Source organism: Arvicola amphibius, chromosome 5 (genome assembly GCF_903992535.2).
Source record: "Arvicola amphibius chromosome 5, mArvAmp1.2, whole genome shotgun sequence".
Taxonomy (NCBI): domain Eukaryota; kingdom Metazoa; phylum Chordata; class Mammalia; order Rodentia; family Cricetidae; genus Arvicola; species Arvicola amphibius.
The window spans coordinates 93,114,368-93,127,493 of NC_052051.1; the positions used below are offsets into that span (position 1 = coordinate 93,114,368).

At 41.2% G+C, this 13,126-nt stretch overlaps 1 pseudogene; it reads right to left on the bottom strand.

Moving 5' to 3' along the window:
* Positions 1 to 12,001: 12,001 nt before the first annotated feature.
* Positions 12,002 to 12,515, bottom strand: LOC119815295 (annotated as a pseudogene).
* Between the last annotated feature and the right edge of the window lie 611 nt (positions 12,516 to 13,126).

Sequence of the window (13,126 nt, forward strand, 5' to 3'; positions counted from 1 at the left end):
ATGGGAGCAGGGAAGCATATATTTTAATTTAAGGAGCTACCTGAGGGTTGTCAAGAGACTTGACCCTAGAGGGGTTCCCAGGTTTCCAGGGAGACGCCCCCAGTTAGTTCCTTGGGCAGCCGAGGAGAGGGAACCTGAAAAGGCCAGTTCCTATAGCCATACTGATGAATTTCTTGCATATCACCATAGAACCTCCACCTGACGATAGATGAAGAAAATGACAGAGCCCCACATTGGAGCACTGGACTGAGCTCCCAAGGTCCTGATGAGGAGCAGAAGGAGGGAGAACATGAGAAAGAAAGTCAGGACCGTGAGGGAACCTCCAGCTGGCGACAGATGGGGAAGGTGACTGAGCCCCACATTGGAACACTGGACTGAGCTCCCAAGGTCCTGATGAGGAGCAGAAGGAGCGAGAACATGAGGGAGAAAGTCAGGAACGTGAGGGGTGCGTTCACTCATGGAGACGGTGGGACAGAACTAAAGGGAGATCACCAACTCCAGTTGGAATGGGACTGATGGATCATGCGACCAAACCCGTCTCTCTGAATGTGGCCAACAGCGGGGGCTGACTGAGAAGCAAAGGACAATGGCGCTGGGCTCTGATTCTTCTGCATGGACGGGCTCTGTGGGAGCCTTCTCAGCTTGGTCAATCACCTCCCTGGACCTGGGGGGAGTTGGGAGGACCTTGGACTTAGCATAGAGTGGGGAACCCTGATGGCTCCTTGGCCTTGAGAGGGAGGGAGGGGAGGTATGGGTGGAGGGAAGGGGAGGGAAGGGGGAGAAGGAGGGACGGGAAGGGGGAGGAGGAGCGGAGGGAGGGGGAGGAGGAGGGAAGGAGATGGAAATTTTTAAATATAAAAAAAATAAACCATGAGAATGAAAAAAAAATTAGGGTTCATTTACATTTAAATTAGGAAAACTAACTCAGTCCACTACCAGGGTAAGGCATACAGTGTTCAATGATCAAGCACTAAATAATGAATAATGTCTCCCTGAATTGAGAATTGATAGAATTAAAAATGACAAAGGAAAAATGGATGGAGAAATGTTGGAAAAGAACAATTTCTCAGTCTTGGCACACTGCATAAGAAATGTGAAGGAGGCGAGAGATAAAGTATTTCAGACTTTTCTGCTGTGGGTTAGCTCCAGGTTTGGTCCACTAGATGGAAGTTACTGTTAGCGCCAAGGGAACTAGATGCTTGATGGAGCAGATGTGCTGAGAGACTGGGCACTGTTTGATGGAGCCGATGTGCTAAATACTGCTGGATACACAGTGTCCAAAGCTTCAGCGGGGCAAGCCCACTGGACAGCTGAACACTTGAGCTTTGGTAAACAGCTTCCCACTGAAATTCGCAATTTCATGCTCATTCCAGAGGAAGAAGAGAGTAGCAAGAAGCAAATGGGTTAGATACAATGAGAAGGAAGGCAAAGATCACAGGTAATATCTTGAAGCATTCCTTTCTGCATGGGTTGTAAAAGGTTAGCAAAAGAGCCATAGTAGAGATTCTAGGGGCTTCCAGAAAGTGTGGCTGATGATGAGGGCTCTAAGCCTAAAGTGGCAATTACCTATGCAGAATGCTTTTGGGAAGTGAAATAGGATGAATACTAACGAAGGGCTCTTCCTATGATAATAAGAGGTTGCATAAATGTTCAGAATGCTTTTAATGATTATAGGAACAAAAGCAATTACTTTGGGTGAAAGAAATGTGTGGTAAAGGCACCCAAAGCTATGTTTGAGCCATTTGTGTTAACCAACAGAAAACCTGGCTACAAGACACAGGATGGATGCAAAATTACTGAAAAGACAAAAATAAATTTAAAATGATGAGTTATTCTTATATTCATCAATTCTCTATTCTTCTTTTGGTTTGTAAATTTTCAGACTTTTATTGTTAGGAACACTCTGGGATTGTGCATGGGAAAAGAAAGATGCTCAACTGGGTATTTCTGTGCATGTACATGGGTGTTCGTGTGTGCATGCACATGCCTATGGTATATGGAGATCAGAAAACCTCAAGCAGAGGTCCTTGCTTTTCACTTTGTTTGTAATAGGGCCCGTCCCTTGTTTTTGCTGCTGTGTACACTGGGCTAGCCAGCCTTAGAGCTTCTAGCAAATCTCGTGTCTCCATCTCTCATCCCAGAGGAACACTAGGATTACAGATCCAAAGTACACATTTACATAGGGTTGCGGGGATGTGCACAGCATGTATTTAATCCACTGAGCCACCAACTTGGTATCTCCTCAGTGGTCAGGGTATGGAGGGAAATGAGTAAAGTGGAAACAGCTTTGTGGAATGGTGTGTGTGTGTGTGTGTGTGTGTGTGTGTGTGTGTGTGTGTGTGTGCTCGCGCACACACACACGCGCAGGGGTTCTTTTAGAATGTTGGCAGCATAATAAAATTAGGCACAGTAGAAATTTCACAATTCATGAGAATATACTAAGAACCACTGGAGTGCACAGCTGGAAAGGATGGATGCTATTATAAGTGAATTGTAATAAGAAAAGTGTTTTGTCTTTGAAATGACTAACAAATTTATGTGCCGTGTATATAAAACTCTATTCAAGCTGATAAACTTTTAAAACAAAACCAAGATTTCTCTTTAACTTTCCATTTGCATCTGAGGTACTTCGTTAAACTTGGAGTAATTTATGTGATCCCCCCCCCCCACACACACACACTTATACATTTGTTTGCCTTTACAGTTTTAGTAAATGTTTCTTTTAAAATTTCAACAAGTTGGGCTGGGGAGATGGCTCATTTGTTAAGGTTCAGTTCCCAGTACCCAAAACGCAGCTTACGACTGTCTGAAACTCTAGTTCTGGGGGAGGGGGGCCAGGATCCTTCTTCTGGCCTCTGTGGACACTGTTCATATGTGCTGAACAGACATACATACAGGCAAAACACTATACACATAAAATAAATAAATCTGATGAGGGCCCACACTTGCCCTCCCAAAGCTGTTTGCCCTAGGCCGTTATGGTGAGCAGACACATGGTGTGGTATAGGGGAGAAAGAGGAAGGCAAAATGGTTCGTGTTCTCTGCAGAGATGCAGACTTGGAAAGGCAAAGGCTAGAAGGAACAGACTAATGTGGGAGGCCTACTTGTCACCTGGGGCCATAGTGATGCCCAATTTTGGGTCGATGGCCCTGCAGTAGCTTCAGTTGATATTGATGTCCATGGCTTCTGTTAGCGTCACAGGCAGTGAGGATGCCTGGGTCTGAACCACCACACACATGAAGCCATGTTGGTGCCTGAAGGTCATGCCACTGCAGAGGTTATCCCACTCTGAGTGGCCTGAGCTGCCATTGAGGGCCATGGGGAGTAACATCTGGGCCCCAGCTGCTGCTGAGCACCATATCTGGGTCTGCATTGATGCCTGTTGATCCAGTTACCAGTAGAGATGCAGCAAAGATGGAGGAGCAAAGTAGGAGGATTTTTTGTTTGCTTTTTGTTGTTGTTTTTCTTTGTTTGGATTGTTCTTTTAATTATCATTCTTATTTGCATTTTTATTTTTATCTTATTTTTATTATTTCATTTTAAGTTTTCCTTGGGGTTGGGGTACACAACAGTGGTAAGGGACAGCTATGGAGGGATGGGAGAATGAGTTAGATTGGGATGCATGGTGTGAAATTCTGAAAAACCAATAAAAATTTATGTTAACAAAATAAATGAATCTAAAAAATTCATTATGCTATAATTGATTTATAATTTTAATTAAAAATTGCTTGTTATGGACATTCCAATGGAAAGCATGGGAAGATCTCAGAAGTTGAAGTTATAATTTGCTGTGCAAGTCTGAAGATCAGAATCTGAATCCTATCACCCACATAAATGCCTGGTAGCCATGGCAGCCTGCATGCAAGCATGGCACACAGAAGGCACAGACAGAAGACCCAAGAACATGCAAGATAGCAAGGCATTTGCTGTTGGTGTGTCTGCAATAAGAAACACACACTCCCAACATTCTCTTTGATTGAGTTTTTATTTCCACAGACTGTGAATGATGCCAGTCAGAAGCCAGGCAGAAGCCATTCATACACGGCATAAAATGACTTTTACAGTTGCCACCTAGTAGCGTGGAGAAGTTTTAAACTGACTAGACATAAAGAAACTTCTTGAATGGTGAGTTAGATGATTAAGACTTAAGGTTGAGAAAGGCAGAGAATGTGTCCAGGTCCAAGCAACCACCTTGAAGGTTACACTGAACATTCCTTTATTTCTGCTGAAACATGCCTGCAGCAGGTCTGGGGCTAGAAACTGCAATTCTGTCGAAATGAAGTCCAATCAGAATGTGCTACTTCCACACTTCAGAAAGTATATGTGTAGAGAGAGAGAGATAGAGACAGAGGGGGGTTGAAAGATAGCTCAGAAGTTAAGAGCACTGGCTGCTCTTCCCCAGGTCCTGAGTTCAATTCCCAACAACCACATGGTGGCTCACAAACATCTATAGTGAGATCAGACGCCCTCTTCTGGTGTGCAGGTGTACATACAGACAGCACTCATATATATAAAATAATTACATAAATCTTTAAAAAAGTAAAGAGAGAGAGAGAGAGAGAGAGAGAGAGCTCAAATGTGGTTTGTTTGTGTGTTTTTGTCTGAAATAAATATTCTTCTTAAATGTGCCTCTACCACAGTGGAAGGGTTCAGCATCTCTGACCTCCTGTCACACTAAGAGACTAAGGAATGTCGGTGAAGTCACCAGCTGGCTTACTCCTTGGCTACCTTCTCATTTTCCTGCACCTTTAGTGATCTCACCCACCCTCCTCAGACAGTCAACTGTCACCCAAGGACCCACATTCCAAATTTAGCTAATGCTGATTTCTTTTTGCCATTCAGATAGAATATATGTGTAAATTTGCACTGGCTTCTCAAAGATATATCTAAAATAACCTGTACTACATAACTGAGTTTCCACATAAAACTTATTTTCTATTCGCTTTTTAAAATCATTTAATCACATGACTTAAGATCAGTGATTGTACTCTATCATTGCCACTTCTGGTCATCTTAGTTTAGATATGAATATGTCTAGAATCTTTATTTTCCTTCTTCCAAAAGTCCCTGGTGCCACCCATTATCATATGGGGAAGAATTCTTAGAAAGGCTCCTAATAGGTTTACTGTCTTCTACTTTTGCTTCCTATTGTACTGAGAGACAGAACCTGAATATTCCTGTTAAAAATCCATGTCTGGCATGTCTTCCTCTTATTAAATATCTTCCAGTAACTTCCCAACCCTGTGAAGATAGAAAACAGTCCACAGCCCTTCACTTGTCCCTTGAGGATCCACACTGGAGTCTGCCTCCCACCCTTTTGCTTTAGCTTGAGCTGCTCCATGCCTCAGTATTATGGGCCTTAAAAGGTCCCTCTGATGGGTCATTCTCTTTCATTCTTGCTCCAGGACCTGTGTACACAGTGTCATATAATTTTTCCTCCCTCCCACTTACTCAGTCCTTACTTATCTAATACCTCTTTTATGGTCAGCACAAATTTCATTTCCTCGGGGAAGTATTTCTGGGCCTCCACAGTGCCATTTCCTCTCCCATGCATCCACAGAACATTTCTCCTCCTCCGAACCCAATAAAATTGTTTGATGACTCTCTTTCCAACCAGGCTGCAATCTGTCTTGCTCAGTGCTGTGTTTCTAACAACTGGCAAAAGAAAAACGTGAATGAACAAATAAACGCTTGGAGTGAAACGATCACTGGCTTGAGTTAAAATTTCAAAGCCACAGTTTTTTTTCCTTCTGGCAGAGCAATGATTATTAACTACCTCAGCTCAAATATGTTCATCAGATTAGCCTAAAGGAAGGTTGAATGGGAGTAACACCTGTGGGTGCCACATGCCTGGAAAAATGAAATACAAAAATTGCTCAGAGGAAAGAGCAAAAAAGCAAAACAGAGAAATCAACTTGATACTATCATGGACCTTATCTGGGCCTAGGACACACACACACAAAACCTTCATACGAGTCCCAGGGCTGCTGTTCCCCAGCTAACGGCAATTTTTATGCAGAATAAGAGTGTGAGGACATCTCTTTAATGGGACGGAATTCTTCACCAAAGTGATCCTTTCATTTGACACCAAAAGGATGCACTGTGTCCTCAAGTTTGTTCGTCACTCCATTTGTCTAGCAATAAAAATTGTGGCAGATAAATTGAACTCAAATTACAAATTGTGCATCAATCAGGATGCTGTCAGAGTATACAAGCCATACCCATAGTTCCAGGGTGCTTTGTTACACAAGGAATACTCCAAAACAATAAGATGTTCAAAAATAGTTAAGCATTCATATGTTATATTTGGGACTTCAACCAATTCCAGATCAAAACTATTGAAGAAAAATATGCTTCTTTGTTGAAATATACCTATGTTTTCTTACTAATCTCTAAACAATATAGTATATAAGTCACTTACATGACATTAATATAGTATTATGCATTGTGAATGATACAGAAATGATTTAAAACTGAGAGAATGTAGGCAGATTGTATGTAAGTTCCACAATCATGCAAGTACCACACAATTTTATATATGATCTGTGAGCTTTTGTCTTCATGAGGAGCTCCAGAGCCAGTCAGGATTTATATTAATAAACAAATGCCAACAAGGTTTGGGAGCTGGTTTTTGTCCAGTTGACACAAACTAGAGAGATATTTGGGAAGAGAGAACCTCCATTGAAAATTCCCTCCATCAGCCCATCCTGCGGGCATGTCTGTATGACATTTTCTTGGTTGTTTGATGTGTGTGAGCTCAGTCCACTGTGGGCGACGCCTCCCCTGGGATGGTATCCTTGGGAGTTACAGAAAAGGTAGCTGCACATGACCCTGGGCAATCCAGTCAGTTGCATTCCTCTGTGGTCTCAGCTTCAGTTCCTTCCATGGCTTCCCTCAATGATGGATAGAAACCTATGAGATGTAACAGACTCTCTGCTTCCTAAAGTGGTTTTGTTCTGATGTTTTCATCACAGCAACAGAGAAGCAAAACAATGCACTGGGTGTGGTGTGCACACATGTAATCCCGACCCTGTGGCTAAGGCAGGAGGGTCACAACCTCAAGAGGATCGCAAGTGGGAAATTAGCCCAGTCCGCACAGAACATGTCTAAAAATAAAACCAAACAAACCAAAGGGATGGAAAAGGAAGACACCCTATACACAGAAAAAGTGAAGTAAACAGCAAAAAATAAAATTATTCTGGGAGAGGACAAGAAGCTATGGCCCTTTAATTCTGTTCCTCATGTTGTGGTGACCCCCCCCCCAACCATAACATTATTTTAATTGCTATTTCATAACTGTAAATTTGCTAGTGTTAGGAATCATAGTGTAAAAAGCTGTGTCTTGGGCCACTATTTGTGTCATGACCCACAGGTTGAGAATCGCTGGGGTAGAGACTTTAAGGAAGCAAGGAACAACCCTCCATCAGAGCTGCGGGGGCACAGGAATAGAACCTGGACCACAAAAAAGGAGATGGGATTTACTGCTGGAAGAACTACCACCACTGAAGATGCATTCAGCAGAGAAGCATAGTTGAAACTACTCTGACTTCCCTCTTCTTCCTCTAAATCCTCCTAGTTAGTATGCTGGCAGTCATCTAAAAGCCAGTGGACAAGGGATTCTGGGAAGTGTAGTTTACAGACTCAGGCTTCGGTCATAAACAGTAAAGCAAGCAAGGGATGAATTTTTGAGAAACACCGATGCCTAGCACAAAAGGTTAATTACAGTCATTCGGAGAGACTCTGTTGAGACCCAGCTCCATCAGAACAACAGAGGAAAGATTACAATTAATAGCAGCTTTGCCCTTTGTACTTTACAAAGCATTTTCAAAGGACTACAGAAGATGGTGTAAAGAAAATGAGCTTGGAAAAAAGGAAACCACCCCAGTGAATAAACAACTCTTACATTAGGTAGATACAAACAAAGACAGAAGACACTATAATCTTCTTCCCTAAATAAATAATCACTATTATCAAATCAATAGAACTTTTCTGGGAAGCATGGTATATGTATACCTGTTGGTATCTCTGGATTATTGCTTCTGGGGTTCCCAGATACAGACTAAAGACATGCCAGTACTGTTGGCACAGAGCCTAAGAGTCATCTCTCGATGACTTATAATATTTAACACAAAGTAAATGCATGGAACATAGTCATTGTACTGTACCATTTAGAGAATGATGATAAGAAAAAAATCTTCTGATGCAGGTCAAGGAAAGAGGTCAGTGCTATGTTCAGCCATCATCAGAGACTCTTCCTCCTGTAGTAGCTGGGAACAAATGCAGAGACCCACAGCCGGAGAATATGACAGTAGTGAGAGACCTTAGAACACTCGGTCCTAAACAGGATGTCCATCAAATCCCTCCCCTCAAGGTTCGAGGAACTCTGCAAAACAGGAAGCATAGGGTAAAAGCCAGAGGGGATAGAGGACACTGGTGGTTTCAAAGAAAATGGCTACCATAAGGAGTAGCACTATTAAGAGGCATGGCTTTCTTAGAGCTGGTGTCACCTTGTTGTAGGAAATGTATCACTCTGGGAGTGAATTTTGAGGGGACTTTTGCACAAGCTGTGCTCAGTTGCTTTGCTGCCTCAGGATCAAGATGTAGAAATTTTGGCTACGTCTCCAACACCATGTCTACCAGCGTACTGTCTTTTTTTCCCACCATGACAATAATTTACTAAACCTTGAAAACTGTAAGTCAACCCAAATTAAATGTTTTCTTTTATAACAGTTGCTGTGGTCACAGTGTTTCTTCACAGCAATAGAAACCCTAACTAAGACAGACACCAAAGAAAGAAGACCTTCTAAATACAGAGGACCAATAAGCTTCTTAATCCCAGAGACTGAAGCCACATGCACAGGACCTACAGGGGTCTCACTTGGTGGAGGCCTAGAGCTGAAAGGAGAACATGTCCCAGATCTCTACACTAGAGCTGTCTCCGATTGATAACCACCTCAAATCAAAATTTAATTTTTTCCAAAGGGAATCTCGCTGGAGAAGCAAGCTACTCTCAAGGGTAGACTGCATGCCCAGCAGTAAATGGGTAACAGAAAATGGCATCTTTGGTGCTTCCTTGTCTCATATGTCATGTCAGGCCTTCTTTCTTTTTTCCCTTCCTTCCTTCCTTCCTTCCTTCCTTCCTTCCTTCCTTCCTTCCTTCCTTGCTTCTTTCTTTCTTTCTTTCTTTCTTTCTTTCTTTCTTTCTTTCTTTCTTTTTTTCTTCATTTAATTTTTATCATCATTAGTTGCCCCACATGTCCTTTGTGTATATGTTAAGGTTTCTAGTTTTGTGCTTTCATGGGATTCCAGAATATATGAATGAATGGGTCTCTGAAATTATATCTGTTGTCTGTGTCTTTTCTTGGGCTCTTTTCCTTTGGTCTCTGAATTTATATCTGTTGTTTGTCTTTTCTTGAGCTCATTCCCTTCTTTTGTTCATTTTTTCTTATGCCAATTTTTTTGTTTTTTTTACTTGATTTTATTTTAGTATTACTCCTTATATGCCTATTTCTTTTCTTTTTAATAAGCAAAAACTACACCCAGAATAGCAGGATCCTCCAGGACTCTAGAAAGAAAACTTCTGTTGTGCAGTTAATGCCTGTTTATTTGCTAAGGAGATATGGAATAAGAGTGGGACAGGATGAGAGGGAAGTTAGGAAGGAGCTGAGAGTAGATAAATTCTATAATCAGAATACATTACAGAAAAAAAACCTATTTTCAATAAAAGACAAAAACCTTTACTTGCTCAGAATAGCCATAGGATTATACATTGCAAACAAAGGAGCCGTGTGGAGAACAAAGCTCCATCAGGAATACTGGAGATGGACCAAGGGTCTGAAACAGCAGGGAGCGACAGTAGGGTGAGCTGGCTATATCTGCTACCCATGAGTGAATGCTTTGGATACTTTCAGAGCTTGTAGATGTTTACAGATATACACTTTATATAAGATCACGAAATGCTATAAATAGTGTTTAGAAAATTTTCTTCACTATAAAATATATCTTTGTAATTTTTCCATATTACATATAACTTTATCTTATTATTTTGGGTAACTATAGAATATCCTACTATATATTTAGATCAGAATTCATTTAAGCAATTCTCCATGGGGAGTCTTCTGTAATATCCCTAATTTTTTAATGCTACAAATAGGATTGGAAAGAAAATTGTTGTAAGAATACCTGCAGGGCAAAGTTCTAAAAGTAGAATTTCTGGGTCAGAGGGTAATATGTCATGAATTTTAAAATACATCTTTCAAAGCCATCCCAAAATTTATTTCTATATCTGTTTATACTAAGTATGGATTTAGCACTATATTATACCCTTGAGAACACAGTGGGGTTTTTTTAACATATTTGACCAGCCATAAACATTCATTTCATAGTTGTGATTAATTTTTGCTTATTTGTTTTAAATCATTTGCCACTTATATGTTATGAAGTTTAGGAATCTATGGGAACTCTCTGGTCAACAACTCCCAAAGTAGTAGCCATTCCTGGCAATGGACTTTCACTTTCTAGCCTGGGTGCCTAATAGTGGAAATAATACCCCATTGTAGGATATCTCTATTTAATCTCTCTCTTTCTCTCTCTCTCTTTCCCTCTCTCCCTCCCTCCTTCCCACCCTCCCTCTCTTTTAAGAGGTACAGTGAACTTTACTGAAGGTATTCAATAGTAGAACTTCATAAACCACTTCTCTTCTTTTGGGGCAATAGAAAATGTGAGGGAAGTAGTTCAGTATTAGGGCTGAACTGAGATAGGGATTCTTGAGGAGCCAAAAGCTTCTCTCGTCCTCTTGTTCTTGCTGGTCTACATACTCTTGGAGACCATGTAGGCCCATGAGGCTACCCCATTGCTGTAGCCATTTTACTGTCATACCAGGAAATGAACTTGACCAAGTTATCATTGAGAGAGATGCATACCTCACAATCAAAGGAAGAAGAGTGGGAGTCATGGTTAAAGTAGCAAGAGACAACTTGGTCCTCAGAGTAGCACAGAATGGCCTTTATTTGACCCTCCAATGCCTGCTTCACTACCTTCTTGATATCATCTTACGTGGCAGCTTTCTCCAGGTGGCATGTCAGACCCACAACAGATACACTTGTGGTAGGAACAGGCCATGCCTGAAAGCTCTGAAATGGCATTGCCTACAGCCTGATCAGCCACAGTGGGTGCAGGGATGATGACCTGGGCAACTTCCAGGCTATCACACCACAGCGTCTCAGAGGAACTGTAGATGGAGCGACGGGCTGCGTCCCGCCACCCGGCTAGCTTTACCCAAAATAATTATACGGAAACTGTATTCTTTTAAACCCTGCCTGGCCCATTAGTTTTAACCTTATTGGCTAATTCTCATATCTTGCTTTAACCCATATTTAGTAATCTACATAGCACCACGAGGGGTAGCTTACCAGGAGAGATCTTAACCTGTATCCATCATGGAGAGGAGAGGCATGGCGACTTCATATGGTGACTGCCTGAAGCGTCTCCCCTCTCTTTCCCAGAATTCTGTTCTGTTTACTCTGCCTACCTAATTTTCTGTTCTATTAAAGGGCCAAGGCAGTTTTTTTTATTAATAATGAAAGTAACACATAGACACTCCTCCATCAAGGAACCATCCACAGAATTCTAAGTGGCAGTGATATCATGAACTATTGATGTGGGATGTCCTTCTCTACATGTCTTGCCTTTATTGGCTAATAAATAAAGCTGTTTTGACAAATGGCTTAGCAGAGTAAAACCAGACAGAAAGTCCAAACAGAGATATATAGAGAGATTAGGTGGAGTCAGGGAGATGCCATGTAGTTGTCAAAGGAGAAAGACACCTGCCAGAACCTTACCAGTAGGCCACAGCATCGTGATGACACACAGATTAATAGAAATGGGTTAATTTAAGATATAAGAGCTAGCTAGAAATATACATGAACAATGTTGGAATTAATATAGTTTCTGTATGATTATTCAGATCTGGGTGACCGGGAAATGAATTAGCAGTATCCTTTCACCAAACCATGATCATGAGACCTTTCACAATGACAAAGTTGTCATAGATGACATTAGCTAAGTGTGCTGAGTATTGGGTGGTACAGGAAAGCATTGCTGACAATAAGTTGCCATACTTCTTATGGTTCACACCCATCACAAACATGGGGGTATCAGTAGAAGGGACAGAGATGATGACCCTTTTGGCTCTATCCTTCAACTGTACCCCAGTTTTGAAGCTACCAGTAGACTCTTCAGTGTACTTGCCACTAGAATCACTCCACTGGTGTTGGTGGGATCTCACTCCTAGAAGATGGAGATGGTATTCTCATTTATGACAAGTTTCCTGTTCTCTGCCTTGAGTGAGCAATGGAACTTGCCATGCACCAAATCATACAGGAAAATTTAGACCTGTAGTTGGTGTTAATGAAGGGATCATTGGTCACAACAATGTCCACTTTGCCAGTGTTAAAGGCTGCCCTAGTAACCAGGTGCTTAATATGGCCAAGTCCATCAAATCCACTCACCATCATGTTTCAGGGAGGCTAGTACCACATTAGAAGATGAGGCTTTCTCTGTAACAGAGAGAAATATAGAGCCTAAATTTTTTTACATGTGTGTACATAGAAGAATCTACCGTAGTAGGTAGGTTTCCATACAATTTTTGAAAGCTTTTTAGTGTTAATCATCTCTCCACTATTCCTTGTTCTACCTTGCCTTCCCAACCCAGTACAATTTAACCTTTCCCCTTTTATCATTTCCCATTTAAGCATTTATACTATGACTCCTCAGTTAGATCACTCACTTACCATAAATTTTCCCTTATTGGCCTCTATGGTTACTCCAGGTAAAACACACATCAGAAGATTCAAAGCTATTAATTCATGTAAGAGGGAAATCATGCAATATCTCTCTTTCTTGTTATCTTACTTTCCTCGCTTGAAAATGGTTATTTACCTAATTGTATTTTTCTTAATTCTATTGTATAAATATATTACTTTTACATTGTCTATCCATTTCCTAACTATTGTGACTAGAACAGCAATGAACATGGTTAAACAGGCATCTCTATAGCAGTATATAAAGTTGTATAGCTGGTTTATGTGGGAAATCTGTTTCTAGTATCTTGAGCAACCTCAATTCT